Below are 19,153 nucleotides of genomic sequence, written 5' to 3' on the forward strand. Positions count from 1 at the left end.
CGTAACTGCATGAGGTCTTCACCATAGATTGGTCACATCATAATGCCAGTAATTTGTGGCAACAAAACAGGAAATTTCATAAAAATAGTTTCAAAGGTTATTGCCCTTTGCAAGATGACATTTTGTGGGTTACCACCTCTGTTCATAAAAAAAAGAGGAAAAGGAACATCACATCTCACTCACTTTGCAAAGCTCCAGTTATACTACATCTATCCCGACTGAAAAGGTGAACTTTTTATGTTACAATCAATAAAAGAACTTGTATTTATATAGCGACTGCACAATCTCAGGACATCCCAAAATGTTTTACAGCCAACTTCTGAAGTGTAATCATAAGAACATAACATAAGAACATAAGAAATAGGAGCAGGAGTAGGCCATTTGACCCTTCGAGCCTGCTCCGCCATTCAATAAGATCATGGTTGATCTTCTACCTCATCGCCACTTTCCTGCACTATCCCCATATCCCTTGATTTCCTTAATATTCAAAAATCTATCGATCTCTATCTTGAATATACTCAACAACTGAGCCTCCACAGCTCTCTGGGGTAGAGAATTCGAAAGATTCACCACCCTCTGAGTGAAAAAATTTCTCCTCATCTCAGTCCTAAATGGCCGACTCCTTATTCTGAGACTGTGACCCCTGCTTCTAGACTACCCAGCCAGGAGAAATGTCCTCCCTGCATCGACCCTGTCAAGCCCTGTAAGAATTTTGTATATTTCAATGAGATCACCTCTCATTCTTCTAAACTCTAGAGAATATAGGCCTAGTCTACTCAATTTCTCCTCATAGGACAATACCCCCATCCCAGGAATCAGTCTGGTGAACCTTTGTTGCACTCTCTGGCAAGTATATTCTTCCTTAGGTAAGGAAACCAAAACTGTACACAGTACTCCAGGTGTGGTCTCACCAGGGCCCTATATAATTGCAGTAAGATGGCTTTACTCTTATACTCAAATCCTCTTGTAATAAAGGCCAACATACCATTTGCTCTCCTAATTGCTTGCTGTACCTGCATGTTAACTTTCAGTGATTCGTGTACAAGGACACCCAGGTCCCTCTGAACACCAACATTTCCCAATCTCTCACCATTTAAAAAATACTCTGCTTTTCTATTATTCCTACCAAAGCAGAAAAATCACTGTTGTAATGTAGGGAAATACTGTATGGAGCATTCAGGATTGCACGTATCCCATTTTAACATATATGAGGATGTGAAATATTAGGAATTATGCTTTCCTTATATATTGATTCATTTGCCCTCATTCTTAAACCTCCATTTTATACCCCTGATCTGTATCTCTTGAAAGCGGAAATCTCCCCTGCTAGTCTTAGGGATCAGATAGATTCCTTCAATTTGAATAATCTGCCGATGATAAATTATGTAAGGCTGCCATTGGCTCTTCCCATGTCGCTGCCAATATTCAGGTAATTAGGTATAGATCATTTGTCCAAAATTAATCTGAGCAGAAACACCATCAGCTCACTGACTGCACAGGGCTATACCAGAGGGTAGTTTAGATAGGCCGGGTGCTGCAAATATTTTTAGGCACACACTAATTTTGAAAAGACTCTTTCACTCCAAAAGCAACTGCACTGCACGAGAACCATAGAACCTGGAGTTGTTGACACCGCCAGGAGGCAGATAGCATTTCCAAATGACAGCACATAGGGTCCCTGTTGTACTTCACCCCTGTTAGTACTCTAGGAGCCCTGCATAGATACTTGACTTTGACATCAGTTGGTAGCCTTGGAGTTCTTATTGGTCAGCAAAGATAAAGATTGTGCACAACTGGAAAAGTACACAGGATGCTGATCTCATTAAGTGGGCAGAGGAAACATTGTGGAAATAATGCTTGAGAGGATTATCTCCTAAGTGAAAATCCTGCATGCAAAAATTAATCCTAGCTGGACTTTATTAATAAAGCAACTGTTGAGAGAAGTGAAGAGTGCAAACCTGCTCATTCTTGAGTCAGATGTGGTTGGGGGGATCATACTTCAATAAACAAAGGCAAGTTGGTACCACAATACCCATAGATGCAGAAGCTTTATTTCATGCTGTGACTGAAAATAATTTCACACCAAGTTTCCTAAAGTTATAGGGCTAAAAATTGAGTAGCGCCCCATTTGGGGCACTAACTTCGCCGGGGCACTACTTTTAGCACCCCGGAAAAATTAGCGCCCCCGCGCCAGAACTTGAGTGGTTGCACCCCAAGAGGGAAGCGGGGCGCTACTGGAAGTGCCCCGCATCCTTCTTGGGGCACTGCGAGTCAATATTGTGGTGCTACGTGCTGCAGCACCACTCTCTGCAGCACGTCGCGCTGTGGTACTGCAGGCCTACCTCCCCTTTTTTAAAGGGGAGGGGCCTTGTGCAGCGTGACTTGGAGCCCAGCTGGGCCCCCAGGGATCAGGAGTGCCGGCAAAAGAGGCCAGCACTCAAGAGAAGTGCCGGGCTCTGGGAGCGCAGCCGGTACTCTGCGGGGGGGTGGGGGGGCCATTCAGGAGGCCGGGGATGGGAGCGCAGGCAGGTGCTGGCAGGCGGCCAGCAACTAAAATGGCCGCCCCACACCTCGCCCTTAAATTGCGCCTCCCCAACCACAGGTAGGCCCCCCTTACCCTGTCGGACATAGCGTCTGGCGGTATGTCAGGGGGCGCTCCCAAAGATCGCGGCTGGGGCGTGAGCGGGGTGCTGCGCACAGCGATGATGTCATTGCCGGCAGCGCAGCGCCACAGGACACTACCAGTTAGCGCTGCCGCTAACCTCCCATTGAATTTCGCGGGAGGTGTGGGCAGGGCCGCGCCCGGACGCTGGTTGCTTTGCGCCCCGTTAGCGCCCTCTTAGGGCACTACCAGGAGGCGCAAAGCAACCCAATTTTTCCCCCATAACTTCCTATCGTTACCACAGCACTGGATAATCAGACAAAATGAGAAAGAGCAAATACTGTTGTGCAGTATTTGCTGGGTGGCTTTAGCTGTGCATCTTCAGGTGAGCATAATTGACCTGATCACACTGCAGCAAATAGAACTTTCAGTAGTACTGGAAAGAAAACTATTCTGAAAGAATTTAAACGCAGATTAAAAGAATCGCCAAAAGAATTTAGCAAGCAGTTTAAATCCCTTTGAAAGTGCCGCTCATCATAATCATTCTAATTTGAAACGCATGTTCAGCCACCTTGAATCAGAAACTCAACCATCAGATTCTTCATTTTGAAATCCAAATCCAAAGCTGCTAGGTTCAAATGTTACCAAGTGCAGCGAGCACATAGCATTTGAATGGAAATGTCCTCCCAGTGATAACATTGGAAGGGCTGAAGCCCTGAGTCACAAGACTTTTGTTGAGCTGCTAAAATTCAATATTTTCTTCTTTATTAACACTGTTATCTGCTTTAAAATGGTACAAGTCAGCAATACCGATTTATACCCCCGGTTCACACAACCATTAGATCTGGCAACATGCAGGTTAGCTGATTATCTGGAGACTTTTTCTTTATTTTTATTTTAAAGTTGCTTTGCACTGGATATAGTTATACCACAGTTTGTGCCCAGCTGAATGACGACCTCCCTGAGGAGGGGTCACACTGCTTTTATTAAGATGAATTGCACTGAGATCTACAACAACAACTTGTATTTATATCGCGCCTTTAATGTGGTAAAACGTCCCAAGGCGCTGCACAGGAGTATTATAAGATTAAAAATTTGGCACCGAGACACATAAGGAGAAATTAGGGCAGGTGACCAAAAGCTTGGTCAAAGAGGTAGGTTTTAAGGAGCATCTTAAAGGAGAGGCGGAGAAGTTTAGGGAGGGAATTCTAGAGCTTAGGGCCTAGGCATCAGAAGGCACGGCCAGCAAAGGTTGAGCGATTATATTCAGGGATGCTCAAGAGGGCAGAATTAGAGGAGTGCAGGTATCTCGGGGCGGGGGGGGGGACTGAAGGAGATTACAGAGGTAGGGAGGGGCGAGGCCGTGGAGGGATTTGAAAACAAGGATGAGAATTTTGAAATCGAGGCGCTGCTTAACCGGGAGCCAATGTAGGTCAGCGAGCACAGGGGTAATCTACTGCCTTAGACTGGAGTTATGCCCAAACTGCTGAAATGGTTGGGCATGAAAACTGTATCAAATCAACATCAAATCTGTAGTACAACGGATACATTAGTATGTCAGTAACCGTAGTGAAGCCAGGCTCTTTCTCATTTTGACTGATTCTCCAGTGCTGTGGTAATGATAGGAAGTTATAACCATAGGAAACGTGTTGCACAGGGGAGCTTTAAGGCAGGAAACATTTCTGGGATGGCTAGAGCCTGTCTGCTCAAAAACTCAGCTCAAATTCCATCGTGTTACTTACAGGCGTAGTGTGTCTACACCGATGATGTCAATTCTTAACAAATGATTCACACGGGTTCATAACTGAGGAGGAAATTCTACACAGAATGAACAAGAAGCGAACGTGAAATGAACAGCGATTGAAATGTGCTGTTCGTCTCTGTCTTTATCATGATCTTGCTTTGTATAGAATATACTTGTCACGATCTAAATGCCGTTCATGGATATTCATCTACATCAGTCATCATACAAACCAAACCACATGTTCCGAGCCCTTATTCAAACAGATGAGATTTGTCAAGTACAAAGTACACAGATTTGGCAGATGTGCCTTTATGGTTCTCTGTTTCTGAGTGGACTGATGTTCTGTGAGATGATATACATTCAGCTGGCGTCACTGAGGAGTCTTGTAAATAAGGATCCCTGTCAGATAGAACGGAGATCAACAAGATTTGCAACCACCATAAAGAGAGATTTTATGCAAACTCAAAAAGAATGGTGAAGTTTCTATTGCTTAATGGGAATGAAACCAAATTTAATTTAACACCCATGTTTCAGTTATGCAAGCAAACATACTACACATCCTCCAATCTGAAGGAAATGAGACATTTCTGTTCAACTTGAAAACTGTGACTGCACGAGGTCTTCACCATAGATCAGCCACATCATAATGCCAGTAATTTGTAGCAACAAAACAGGAAATCTCAGATAAAAAAACTGTCAAAAGATGACATTTTGTGGGTTGCCACCTGTGTTTATAAAAAGAAGAAAAGGAACACCACATCTCACTCTCTTTGCAAAGCTCAAGTTTTACTACATCTATCCCTGCTGAAAAGGTGAACGTTCTGTGTTACAATCAATGAAAGAACTTGCATTTATATAGCGACTGCACAATCTCAGGACATCCCAAAGCATTCTTTGATATGGAGCAGGAGTTGCAATTCAATTGCAGAGCCAATACCTGCACGGTTTTGCTATTGGGCAACTGTGAACACGGCAAAGCTCATCCTGTGCTGGTTGAAACAAATAGTAGCTTCCAGTTGATGACCAGGGCTGGAAATAATGCTGCCATCCATTCCGCATGTCAAACATCTACTCTTGCAAAGCAGTCTTCCCTGGCAGTTTTGCACAGCATTACCTCTGTGTGAGGTACAAAGGAGTTGGCACTTTACATTTAAAGCACCGCCCCCTACAGGCTGCCTCTATTCTCTTAAAAATAAGACCGTTTTAGTAGGCAATTACTAACTCGGGTTGCCAATCCTCCAGGATTGTCCTGAAGTCTCCAGGAATGACAGATTAATCTCCAGAACACTGCTGCGAGTAACCCATAATTAAAAAATCATAGGGGCATTAAAAGAATTGTACGTGTAACTCACACCAAGTCCAGTTCACCCATCACCTCTGTGCTCGCTGACCTACATTGGCTCCCGGTTAAGCAGCGCCTCGATTTCAAAATTCTCATCCTTGTTTTCAACTTCCTCCATGGCCTCGCCCCTTCCTATCTCTGTAATCTCCTTCAGCCCCACAACCCCCACCCCGAGATATCTGCGCTCCTCTAATTCTGTCCTCTTGAGCATCCCTGATTATAATCGCTCAACCTTTAGTGGCCGTGCCTTCTGTTGCCTAGGCCCTAAGCTCTGGAATTCCCTGCCTAAACCTCTCTGCCTCGCTACCTCTCTTTCCTCCTTTAAGACGCTCCTTAAAACCTACCTCTTTGACCAAGCTTTTGGTCACCTGCCCTAATTTCTCTTTATGTGGCTTGGTGTCAAGTTTTGTTTTGTAACACACCTGTGTAGCATCTTGGGACGTTTTACTACGTTAAAGGCGCTATATAAATACAAGTTGTTGTTGTTGTTTTTAATCATTTTCTTTGCGCACTTTTGTTTATTAGTTAGAAAAATATTGGAGAGGGGAAAAAAAGGCTGTTTGATTGAGTGGGGCAGGAGGTCATGTGATGAAACCTCCACGAATACGTCCAATCAGAGTTGGCAATCCTATTACACACTCAATCCATTTTGGCTGAAAAAGTGTGAAGCCTGAGGAAAATGTGAAGCTGTAGGAACGGAGGTTCCTAACTAAATAATTCAGCTCAACTCGATGGATTAAAAGACTGGAATTTAATAACAACGAAGTTTGCTAGATGTTACAAGGAGGAAATCAAAACACGTTCGTTCAAGATGCCAGGTAGTCGAAGACTGCTGGAAAGTTCTCTAAGCTGACGTCATGACGTCCCCACGTTCTTCGCGCCACTGGCGGTCACATGATCGGCGTCATGACGTCACCACGCAGGATAAAGGCAAACACACACTGTAAAGGTAACAATCAGTTTAAAGGTGCAGTCCCCGGGTGCACTATAATACAATTAAGGGGATTATACTAAAGTACACTGAGTCTCTTGTGGCTCCTCCACAAAGCGATGGAAAACAAGTGAATCCTGGAGGTGAAGTATGAAATTAAAACAGGTTTTAAAGTGAAATAGAAGCTGATTTTAAAGGACAGCAAAACCATTGGCTCCAAAATGAGGCAGAACAGGTCAACAGGGAAGGCGTAGCTCCAACCTCAGCCTCTATTTTGTGCTGGTACTTCCCTGGTTATTCACACGTTCATTGTGTCTTTAATATCTTTTATTTCTTCAATATTCCTGTTCATTCCTTGACTGAGATGATGTGTTATAATGTCCCACTCATTCTATCTCGCTATATTTGTTATATATACATAGTTTCCCCCTCCCTCTTTTGATTATATTAATCTCTCAATTCTGATGAAGGGTAGGCACTCAAAATTTAGACTGTCCGTTCTCGCCCAGATCCTGACTGACTCCCTATCCTCCAGCTTTTTCTCTCGTTTCAGATTTTCAGCATCTGCAGTATTTTTCTTTTTACTTAAAATTGGGAGTCCGTGCGGCACAGAATCCCAGGAACAATAAATGTCACCAATGTCCGATCACAGGGCAGTCGTTATTCTTTGATAATGTAAGTGCAGATGCACATTTTCCAGACCAGATCCATTTTGCTCACAGGACACTATTATTTGAAGGTCTAATTCAATGTAATTGGAATCAATTGGACTAATTGGCCAAATTATCTGAAATAACAGGCTCAGAAAACAACTGACCTGAAATCTGACTGCATGTAGCAAAATTAAATCAACCTTCCTCTTCATGTCTCCTGCTGTCTCTGGCTGGAGCTCTGAAAAGCAGTATCTAGATGCACAGCAAGATAAGCAGTAAAACCATTTGATACGCTAAAGGTAGTGTAACAAATTGTGTCCATTGGTTGCTAAGTAAAGTTACAGTACTCCAGTAGCAGATCAAAACTTTACTTCAAGAAAAATGGAGTGGTAGATTATGGTTTAATACCTGTGATTTTCCATATGACAAGGTTCTGGCATCAACAAGCTATCTAGAAGAGTATTACTGAGTGGAGACTAATGGCTCTATTGCAGTTTAGGCTTCCCCCACCACCACAACACCGCTTACTTCTACAAATAATTTAACTACAGTCTCCATAAACAGACCACACTGCTTATGAACGGAAACTGTAGGCCAAGTCTGACAATCAATTCCAGCGCATTGCTTACTGCATGGCTATCATATCTCCTATCAAATCAGGTGACAGGAAATATCACAAACTAGAACACTTTGTACAGGCTAAGCTACTGGTCAAATGTATTTGCAAATAAAAATATGATTCACAGAAGCAAAACAAAAAAACACAGGCACAATGCTAATTGAGCAATTCTTGCATGAGAGAACTGGGAACAGTACACAAAGGATTAATCTAGCATTGTACGCTTGGTCTTTGGTCTCTTCAGTCTACTGTCTCTTTCAGGATACATGAGACCTAAGTGGCCACACAGTTCAATTCATCCTTGCCAAAGCTGCTGAGTGTAAGAATTCGCAATAATTTACAGCTCCAAAGATTAATTTCTTTGATTAAAGAATCCCTGGGTGATGTGCCTTTAAAAAGATTCCAGGGATCAGAAATGGCCATCAGACCACATGGCCGAAGGCAGAGGACTTGGGAACAGCTTGTGTGTGTGTCTGTGAAGAAAGGTTCAATGGCAGTCAAATCTGTCAATCAAAGGGGAGTTTCCCCCCCCCCTCGCCCTGTGGCAGGACAATCGATGCCTGTTTACAGAACGTTCTACAATGTTGATTCTAAGATCAAGTGCTTGAAACTGCCAGCATGAACAAAGGAACTTTGTTTGCTAAGCACTCAAGACTGTCAATCAATTGCGGTTCCAGATGACCACAGGACAATGCTTTGTTTACAAAGAAATTGAATGCTATTAGCATTTGTTTGTATATCAAGTGGACACATCCAAACTGAGGAGAAACCATTTAAATGAATGGGAGAACACATTCAAACCCATTACTGGACAATGGGGCAGTTGGATCCCTTTTGTTTTAGCCCAGAAACATCCGGACCTGGCCGGGCCCCAAAAGCGGTATAAAAGATAGCTTCCCAGAAGCTCTCGCTCTCTCTGGCCTCGCCTCTGTGTGCCTCTGCAGCGTGGGAGCCTGCCTGAGGAGGTAGAACACCAGCAGTCTACTTTTAAAACACTGGGGTGTTTCTTACTTCGGGGCAGTGAAGATCTAAGTTCGCAGGGCACGGAGCAGGCATTTCCAGTGGTGAGAATATATTTTTCTGGCCTTCCACAAGGCAACTTAGGATAGGTATAGGGGTGGGAATTAAAGGGAATTTTGTTAAGAACTGTGATTTTAGTCGATCTTCCCTCGTTGTGTCCGTTTCTCCTCCCCTATTTAAGTAAGACAGTGTTGCACCTAGCAGAGAAGTGCTATAGTGAACACTGAATTCGGTATTTAAAACTGTATAAAAAAGGAGTAGCTTTTTCAAAGTACTGTATTTAAAACTGTATTAAAAGGAGTGTTGCACCAAGCAAAGAAGTGCTGTGGTGAACGCTGTTAGCTGTTTTTTTCTATATTAAAAGTGCTGTTAAAAGGAGTGTTGCACTAAGCAGAGAAGTGCTTCAGTGAACACTTTACAGCTGTATTAAAGTGCTGTTTTTAAGTAAAAGCCACTAAGCTAAGGTGCTGTAGTGAGCAAAGGGTTTTTAAGCAAAAGGTGCTGGATTTAAAATAAAGTAGTGTTGCACTGAGCAGGGAGTGCTCTAGTGGACACTGAGTGTACTGCGTGTATTTAAAATAAAGTAGTGTTGCACTGAGCAGGGAGCGCTCTAGTGGACACTGAGGGTACTGCGTTAAGCAAAAGTGCTGTACCAGGCATAAGAGCTATATCGATTATTTTAAGTTGTTTCTTTCTTTTGTTTTCAATAAATACTGGTCTGTTTTGCACCCAAACCACGAGTCACATTTTTTTCTGTCTACATCGCTACCGAATAAGTCCAGCGGTCAGAACCAGGAGGAATAGGGGAGCGCTTCAAAACCGCAAGGGGGTCCCTGGAGCAGCTCAGAGGCTTCTGACTGGCCAGAGACCAATAACCCCAACCCCGCTAGCGTGTGCTAATTCCTTACATGAGCGCTGAAAATTCAAAACTCTTATACCTATTTTCAATTGAAGACAGTATTATCACTGAACTGTAGGCACTATGAGGATGACTGCATGACCAGCGAATGAGAAGTTAAATGTTCATGGTCTGAGACCTAAGCACCCTTGACTGGTATAGCCCTTAGAGCATATAATTCAATTCAATTCACAACTAAATTGAGGTGTATACCTGCAGCATGGGAACCATTTATTTCCTTTCCTCCTGGTCCTCAGATTTGGATGAAGACCAGCCGCGGCAGCAGCAGAACCCGGAATAACAGCAGCACCAACAGCAGGAGCAACAACAGGAGTGCCAACCTGCTGCTCATCCACCTGAAGCTGCACAGGCCAGAAGGTGCCAGCACATGGAAGCACGTCGCCGCAGGAGATACCCCCCAAACAGGGTTTACAGGCAGAGGATGAACTACCTCAACATGATTGAGCAGCAGTGCCAAAGGAGACTCAGACTTTCACGAGATGTAGTGGGTGACATCTATGCAATGCTGCAGCAAGACCTGGAGCCCAGAGGAGTGGGTGGACACCCCTTATCAGTGGCCGTCAAAGTCACCACCGCACTCAGCTTTTTTGCTTCAGGATCATTCCAGTGATCAACAGCAGACATCAGCAACATCTCCCAGGCAGCCGCACACACTTGCATCACACAGGTAACCGATGCCCTCTTTGCCAACGCACACAATTACATCAACTTCTCCAAGGATCAAGCAAGCAAGTGTAACCACGTGTGCGGTTGGATTTACTAATCTGGCAGGCTTTCCAAGGGTGCAGGGCGTCGTTGACTGCACACATGTGGCCCTTAAGGCACCCCATCACAATCCAGGTATTTTTGTCAACCACAAGGGCTTCCACTCCCTCAACGTGCAGCTGGTGTGTAACCACAATAAGGAAATTTTGCATGTTTGCACCAAGTACCTTGGCAGTTGCTATGACTCGTTCATCCTGTGGCAGTCTAGTGTGCCTCTGCTCTTCAGTCCGCCAGACCAACTTTTCGGATGGCTACTTGGAGACAAGGGCTATCCCCTGAAGAGGTGGCTAATGATGCCATTGAGGAGGCCATCCAACAAAGCTGAGGAGCGCTACAACTCCAGCCACATTTCCACCAGATCCATAATCGAGCAAACCATCGGCTTGCTGAAGATGCGATTCAGATACCTTGATAGATCAGGTGGAGCCCTGCAGTACTCAGCAGCCAGGGTCGCCAGAATCGTCGTGGTCTGCTGTGCACTTCACAACATGGCACAGCATCGTGGCTTGCAGCTTCCTGAGGTACAAGTGGCTCATCGCATAGCCTCCTCAGATGAGGACGAGGAGGAGGAGGAGGAGAAGATGAGGATGAGGAGAGCGACAATGAGCAGCTTGCGGAGGTTCAACAACCAGCGGCAGCAGCACGCAAGCACATTGCTGCCCGGAATGCAAGGGACGCACTCATCTTGGCCAGATTTGCTTAGCCTGCCCAATCAAACACATTTGCCTCGCACCTTCCTACCAGACCATCGACAATGGACAAGAACCTGCGGCTTCCTATCACTCTGACCACCATACTGACAATTCCAAGTTGCCCTAAGCCCTCAATGTGGAAGTCCCATTTGCGAAATGACACAGCCCACAATGTCAACAGTTTGCCATCAAGTTTTTTTATCACATAAATTCACGGATGGCTTTTCAAAAATAAACACAACAGAACACCCAAGTGACTACCCTTGTGACTACTTGTGCTTTATCTTCCTCTTACGCGTGCTCCTACGTGGTGCTTCCCCTGTGGCTTCAGCAGATGTGGAGGCTCCTTGCTCACTTTCTTGCTGCTCCTGCCTCGACACCTTTGGCGGGCATCCTCTGGGGTTGCGAGCCTGTGAGGGCTCGCCAACAGTCTGCTGCTCCTGCGGCTGTGCAGGGGCTGAGATGTCAATCTTAGTTGGGTGAGGACTCTGGTGGGGCTCTGACTGAGGGCTCTGCAGTGGCATGGTCATGTGAGTGCTTGGGGAGGAGCCCCCACTTCCTTGTTGACTGCCACCAACATCCCTCTCATGGGTCAGCCCCACGTCAGAGCTAGCAAGTGGCTTGACAGCACCTTGCTGCACTTCAGGGGGGGCCATGAGCACCCGTTTCTGCACTGGAAGTCCTACTCCAGAGGACTTCCATGAAGGTCTGGTTTCTCTACTCAATAGCTGACCATCGCTGCTCAAGAGATGTCAGTCTATTCTGAACAATGACCATGTTTTCAAGACCCTGGCGGCTTAGCTCCTCCATGGCTGTAGCCATCCTCTCCTTTACCGTAGCCACCCTCTCCTCTACGGTAGCCAGCCTTACCACAGAGGTAGCCATCCTTTCCATGGAGTTTGCCATCCTTTCCGTGGTGATGCGTTCATGCGCCAATGCCTCCACAAAGGCTCTGCTCATGTTAGCGATGGATTCCTCCATTCGTTCCACACTCGCAGCGACCCTGGAGACAAAACCTGCCAGAGACTCCTGCACCTGTTCCTGGAGTTCCAGCACTGCTCTCCTTCTGGATAGACCCGGAGGCACAGGGTCAACATGCAGCTGAGCCAAGCTGGGAGAGCCCTGCACCCTCTGACGAGGACTCTGTCCCTGTCTCCACCATCTGCTGATGCTCACTTTGAGCTGTGATACACCAGGTGACAACACTACTCTATCTCCTGAAGGTCCCACCGAGGTGTGAGTGTCTGCGCTGGTGCTGGGTGCGCTTAATTCTGCTGACGCTGCACCCTCAGAGGTTGCAGCTTCCTCTGAGGAGTCTTGAGGCTCAGGCTGTTCCTCCTGGACAGTGGGGATGGGGGCTGTCGTTGGTCCTGTGGGAGAGTAAAGGAGAGTTAGGTATGTGAGATAAACGTTGCATGCACATTGAATTGTGCAGATGATCATAAGTCAATCTGTTAGAGCATTAGAATCAAGATCAGTCACTCATGCAATGTCAATGAGAGAGATGAAAAACTATTCTGTCACCAGCGTGCTCTGATACGCCCGTCTGTCCATCCTCCACTTGTGCATCCTCCTCGACTCCCATGATCTCCAGGGCCACCTCCTCTGCAATGGTGAGCTGGACTATTGAGGGTGGCCCTCCTCCTGTCCTCGTGTAAGAATTCGCAATAATTTACAGTTCTGAAGATTAATTTTTTTGATTAAAGAATCCCTGGGCATTGTGCTTTTAAATTTCCAGGGATGAAAATGGCTGTCACACCACATGGCCGAAGACAAAGGACTTGGAAAGCAGCTTTCTGTGTCTGGAAGTAAGGTTCAATGGAGCTGCCAATCAAAGGGGAGTCCCCACCCCCCCTGCAGCAGGACAATCGATGCCTGCTTACAAAACGTTCTACAATGTTGACTCTAAGATCGAGTGCTTGAAACTGCCAGCATGAACAAAGGAACTTTGTTTGCTAAGCACTCAAGACTGTCAATCAATTGTGGTTCCATTTGACCACAGGACAATGCTTTGTTTACAAAGCAATTGAATGCCATTAGCATTTGTTTGTATATCGAGTGAATACATCTAAACTGCAGAAGAGACTTTTGGATCTTGAATGGGAACCGTTTAAGAACTGAATGGGTTTAAATCACCTAGCATTCTGGACAATATAGCAGTTGTATTTCCCTTTTGTTTCAGCCCAGGGCGCTCCAGAAGACACATTAACCCAGTCCAACCACTCTGAGTTAGCCAATCACAGCTTTCTCTTGTGTATTGGACCCGTTGGGTGGGAATTTTGCACACAGCCCTTGCAAGGCAGAATGGCAGGAGCTCACCAAGTATATAAGATAGCTCCTGAGAAGCTAGCTCTCTTTTTTTTACTTCCTGGGACCAGAGGTGAGCAGGGTGTTCTGACTCCTCGGCAAGGCAACCTAGCAGGAGTTAGGGGGTGGTGATTTGAGGGTAATTGCTAAGATTGTTTAAGTAACATTGGAGCCATTTTATCCCTCATTTTCGCCGTCTGCAACCCCCTGTTATATAGTTTTACTGTAATTACTGTGTTCGTGTGGCATAGTTTATTCTTTTGATTGTAGTTTATTTAGGTAATAAAACTTGATTTTTCTCTCATCCAAACCACTTGTCCGTTTTAATATCATTAATTATAAGTTCCTCCACTCAGAACTGAAGGAGGGGTAGCGATTCGAAACCGCTGTTTGTAAATTGGTTTAGAGTGCAGCAGCAAAAGGCTGCTGACCAGGTGAATTACCGTAAACCAGGTAAAAGGTTGGAATTGGTCAGAGCTCAGAGGCAAAGGCTGCTGGCCAGGTAAATTACCATAAACCAGTTAAAAGATGCCCCCCTTACAAATGGCAAGCCAGGTAGGAGTGGAGGCAGTTTTTGATTTAATAAGTGGTCTGGATCTGGAGAAAGCATCAGCTATAGTTTCTCTCATTTTCAGCATGTGGGTAGCCCTGCGGATGTTAGCAGCAGCGTGTAGGCTGACCTATCAGGGTATAGGTGGCTGGGTTAGGAAGGGTGAGGTGAGCGTGCAGGAGGAGGTTAAAGAGGCCAAGAGTCGGAAGTCTCAGCTTGAAAAATGCCAGGCAGAGGTAGAACGCCTCATAAGAGAGGTGGATGAGGCCAGAGCTAGTGGGATGAGGGTGCAGGAAGAAAATGCACGCCTCACACTAGGGGTCACGAAATGCCAGGCATTTATAGAGCACCTTGTGCAGGAAGTAGCAGAGGCTAGGGACAGAGAGATGAGGCTACAAGAGGAGAATGCACACCTCACCCAAGAAGCTAGCGAGGGAGAGAGCCATGTGAGAAACAAGACAGAGTTCCTAAGGTATCAAATCATAGAAACAAAGAGGAGTGAGATGAGACTGCGGGAAGAGAATGCCCGCCTCACCTCAGAAGTGACAGAGCAGGAGGAGAAGTTTAGGGAAGTAAAGGCAGCTTATAAACTGGCCTGCGCCCTAAGGTTTGAGGAAGCAGATCATGGCCCCTGTAGGGCAGAGATAGAAAGCCTTAACATGGCTTTAGAGGTAGCAAGGGGGATGATTTGTCTGATCAGCCTGAAGGCAGGTCAGCTGGACTTTACTGGCAGCCCAAATCAAACCGCCCCACAGGCAGCACCCAGAACGGTGCTGGATTGGGAATTAGAGACCCCAAGACCGCAGCCCACGGCTCCGAGTCTTGAGGAGCTCTGGCAGCGAGGAGGGGTGGACAATGGGGTGGTAGGAGAACACCAGCAGGTCCCGCTAGGCAGGCGGGGACCAGGACCAGTGTACCCCCTCCAACAACGGAGGTACGGTCCGCCCGTGAGGAGTGAGCCTGAGAATAGGAATCCTCAGCCCACAGCAAGTTCGAGTTCACAGGCAAGCACTGTGGCTTGTGTGGGGGGAGGAGCCATTCATGTTCAGAGTAAGCTGTTTAAGCCAGGGAACAGGGAAGGAGAGTTCTGGGACCCCTGTAGAGCAGGTCCAGTAGCAGAAATCTGGGACAAGGGAGGCACACAGGGGATAGTTTTGGCCTCAGATGAAAGGCAGGTCCAAAATTCCCCATTTAAAGCCACCTGGGTGAGGGAACATGAGTTTGCTGTCCATGCAAGTTCAAGTTCACAGCCTACAAAGACAGGCAATGTGGCTTGCTTCCAGGGACAGGTTGTCCTGCCCACAAATTGGGACACTTCCCCACCCCAGTGGGACCTACATTTTGGCAAAAGCTTAAATTCAAACCAAAGTTTAAATTTGAGCAAGTTAGGTGGCTCAGAAACAAAGAAACAGCAGCCTGGGATTAGAAATCAGCAGGCTGCTGCCCATTCATTCACTGAAACTGCCCACGCATGCGCAGGCGCTGGTCTGGAGACAGGAATCCCCCAGTCTTCCGAACAGCAGATTCACGCAGGTGCAGTGGCCTGTTTAAAGGGACCAGCTTCTCAGCCAGCTTCTAGAGTGGTCTCCCCCATGATGTGGGACCCTGGGGGGCAGGGATAGCAATCCCTCTTGCAGGAGACATAGGGAGGGAGTTGACACCAGGTTTTAAACATGGGGAGGAAAATTTCCAGCCACCAGCGGCGGGTGGTGAGAGTATACCTGCCCCCAGCACAGTAGAGTGGGCAGGGAAGAGCAGACAAACCCAGAGAGAGATTTGCACCGGCAGGCTGCCAGGTACATTATACAGTGCGGGCTATTTGGACATGGGGGAGATGGTTCCCAGCCAGCTGGGGCTGTGACCCAAGCTCAGGGTCCGCCAGTCAAAGTTTCCCCCATAGAGACACCCCTCAGAAGGTCTCAGCGGGTGCCCCAGCCGAAGAAAGCATGGTCACCCACTTTACAGTGGAGTAGGGCGGTCTCCCGAGCCAGGGAGAAGCCAGAGAACAGAGGCCCCCACTCAACAGCCATAAGCTGCGAGGGACCAGAGACAGGAGGCAGTCCAGCTTTGCTGCAGCCAGCAGCAATCTCCGACGGGGCCAGAGATTAGTCTGGCCGTCCGGAGATGGGCGGCATTTGTACCATAGCTATGAGTGAATATAGCGTGCTTTTAAGGTGTATTTTAAGTTTTATTCATATAACTAGTTTTAAGTTTAAGTTTAAAGAGTTTAAGTTTACATGTGTGCCAAATGTTTGTATTTTGGTCCGAGGTCAAGGGACCCGACCATGTCTCCACCTAAGGCAGCAGGTCAGTGAGACCTGGCTGCATGTCCTTTTGAGTTTTGCAGGAGATTGGACAAAGAAGCTGCCCCGTTCGCCCAGCCCGAGCTGGGCACCGAATGAAGATATGGAGACAGGATGTTGGGGATCACCTCGCCACTGGACGAATCCAGGAGACCCCGCAGCGATCTTCGGGAAAAACCGGACAGAGTCCGGAGGAACTTGCCTACTCCTCCTACGGGGAGGAGATGGCCCCAGCTAGGTGGGGCACGGCCCCCAACCCAGCACTATCCTGACTGAAGTTCACTTGCGGGAGACCTCGCTGTTGAGGAGTCATGGTGGGGAAGCGCGGGCGCCTGGTCAGATAAGGACGCGTTCCCCGGGAGTGGGTGGTGATGGCCCGGGAAAGATTGGATAGGGGAGGGGGAGACCCAAGAGTCGCGTGAGTGCGTTCGGGGAAGGGAGGAACTCACCCGGGGGCCCACGGGCAAAGTTAGAGTGTAAGTGTGGCTGGGGAGGATGAGTGGGTGGCTGGATCTGGGATCCAAGGTTGAGTGTGGGGCCAGGGAGAGCCGCCACACAGGCACCCATCATTTTCTACAACCAGTCGAGGGTCGACGGGAGGGGGAAAGACTGGGAGTCGAGATCCCATGCTCCCCGGTCTCGGTCTGTGCTAAGATATATTTTAAACATGAGGGGTACCCCGCCTCCACAAAGGGACAAGGGAACGGCTCGGGGATGGCGGAGCAGGCTGGTCTGTAAATCCATTCTGCCTGTTTTTAAAGTTTAAGACGATCAAAGGGGGGTGGAAGGTACTTTTACTGCCCGGGTGGGAGGAGCAATACCCACTCGAATTTCGCGACCCATCATCGGCACGTGATGGTCAGGGTTTTATTTAAGCATGTTGTTTCAAATGTTTAATGATTTTTTTTGTATTTTGTTTCATAGTTCCAAGTCGAGCAGAGGCGTTGGACCCTCTTCGTGCTTGGGATCATTTTGATTACATTGTGTAACTAAGATTGCAACATTTTGTAATAAGTTATGATGTAAAAGGTGTTGGTAAATTTGGATTACATTGTATAATTTTACAATCATGTAGGGGTATGAGATCCCTTACTGAAAACTGATGTATCTGTAAGATGCCTACCGTACCATGGTTTTTTTTCTTGAATTTAAGGGGAATAGACGGGACGGGGATCAGTGGCAGATAGCTATTAGGTAAATACAGGGGATGGTTGTTTGTGAGGGGTCAGAAATTATTGCTCATTTCTTCAAGAGGATACTACAAGCAAGCTGGAAGTATCCAAGGGCGGACTGTAAGAATTCACAATAATTTACAGTTCTGAAGATTAATTTTTTTGATTAAAGAATCCCTGGGCGTTGTGCTTTTAAATTTCCAGGGATGAAAATGGCTGTCACACCACATGGCCGAAGACAAAGGACTTGGAAAGCAGCTTTCTGTGTCTGGAAGTAAGGTTCAATGGAGCTGCCAATCAAAGGGGAGTCCCCACCCCCCCTGCAGCAGGACAATCGATGCCTGCTTACAAAACGTTCTACAATGTTGACTCTAAGATCGAGTGCTTGAAACTGCCAGCATGAACAAAGGAACTTTGTTTGCTCAGCACTCAAGACTGTCAATCAATTGTGGTTCCATTTGACCACAGGACAATGCTTTGTTTACAAAGCAATTGAATGCCATTAGCATTTGTTTGTATATCGAGTGGATACATCTAAACTGCAGAAGAGACTTTTGGCTCTTGAATGGGAACCGTTTAAGAACTGAATGGGTTTAAATCACCTGGCATTCTGGACAATAGAGCAGTTGTATTTCCCTTTTGTTTCAGCCCAGGGAGCTCCGGAAGACACATTAACCCAGTCCAACCACTCTGAGTAAGCCAATCACAGCTTTCTCTTGTGTATTGGACCCTTTGGGTGGGAATTTTGCACACAGCCCTTGCAAGGCAGAATGGCAGGAGCTCACCAGGTATATAAGATAGCTCCTGAGAAGCTATCTCTCTTTTTTTTTACTTCGCTGGACCAGAGGTGAGCAGGGTGTTCTGACTCCTCGGCAAGGCAACCTAGCAGGAGTTAGGGGGTGGTGATTTAAGGGAATTGCTAAGATTGTTTAAGTAACATTGGAGCCATTTTATCCCTCGTTTTCGCCGTCTGCAACCCCCTGTTATATAGTTTTACTGTAATTACTGTGTTCGTGTGGCATAGTTTATTCTTTTGATTGTAGTTTATTTAGGTAATAAAACTTGATTTTTCTCTCATCCAAACCACTTGTCCGTTTTAATATCATTAATTATAAGTTCCTCCACTCAGAACTGAAGGAGGGGTAGCGATTCGAAACCGTTGTTTGTAAATTGGTTTAGAGTGCAGCAGCAAAAGGCTGCTGACCAGGTGAATTACCGTAAACCAGGTAAAAGGTTGGAATTGGTCAGAGCTCAGAGGCAAAGGCTGCTGGCCAGGTAAATTACCATAAACCAGTTAAAAGATGCCCCCCTTACACTCGCCCTCTCTCTCTTATTGTGGGCTCTGTTTTCCTGCAATGTGGGACACAAATGGAGTTTGAGTGAGAATGAAGGAGTGAGTGTAGAGTGCCATAGCATAGATGCCTAGAAGGACACAAAGATGGAGTGAGGTCCCAAGATCAAGGGCCCTCCCTGTGTGTTGCAAGTTGTTGTCATAGCATCACAGTGATAGGGAGTGTGAGGGCTGCATAGCCGA

Source organism: Somniosus microcephalus, chromosome 11 (assembly GCF_052327205.1).
Source record: "Somniosus microcephalus isolate GS21.2 chromosome 11, FLI_Smic_1.0, whole genome shotgun sequence".
NCBI classification, from domain to species: Eukaryota; Metazoa; Chordata; class Chondrichthyes; order Squaliformes; family Somniosidae; genus Somniosus; species Somniosus microcephalus.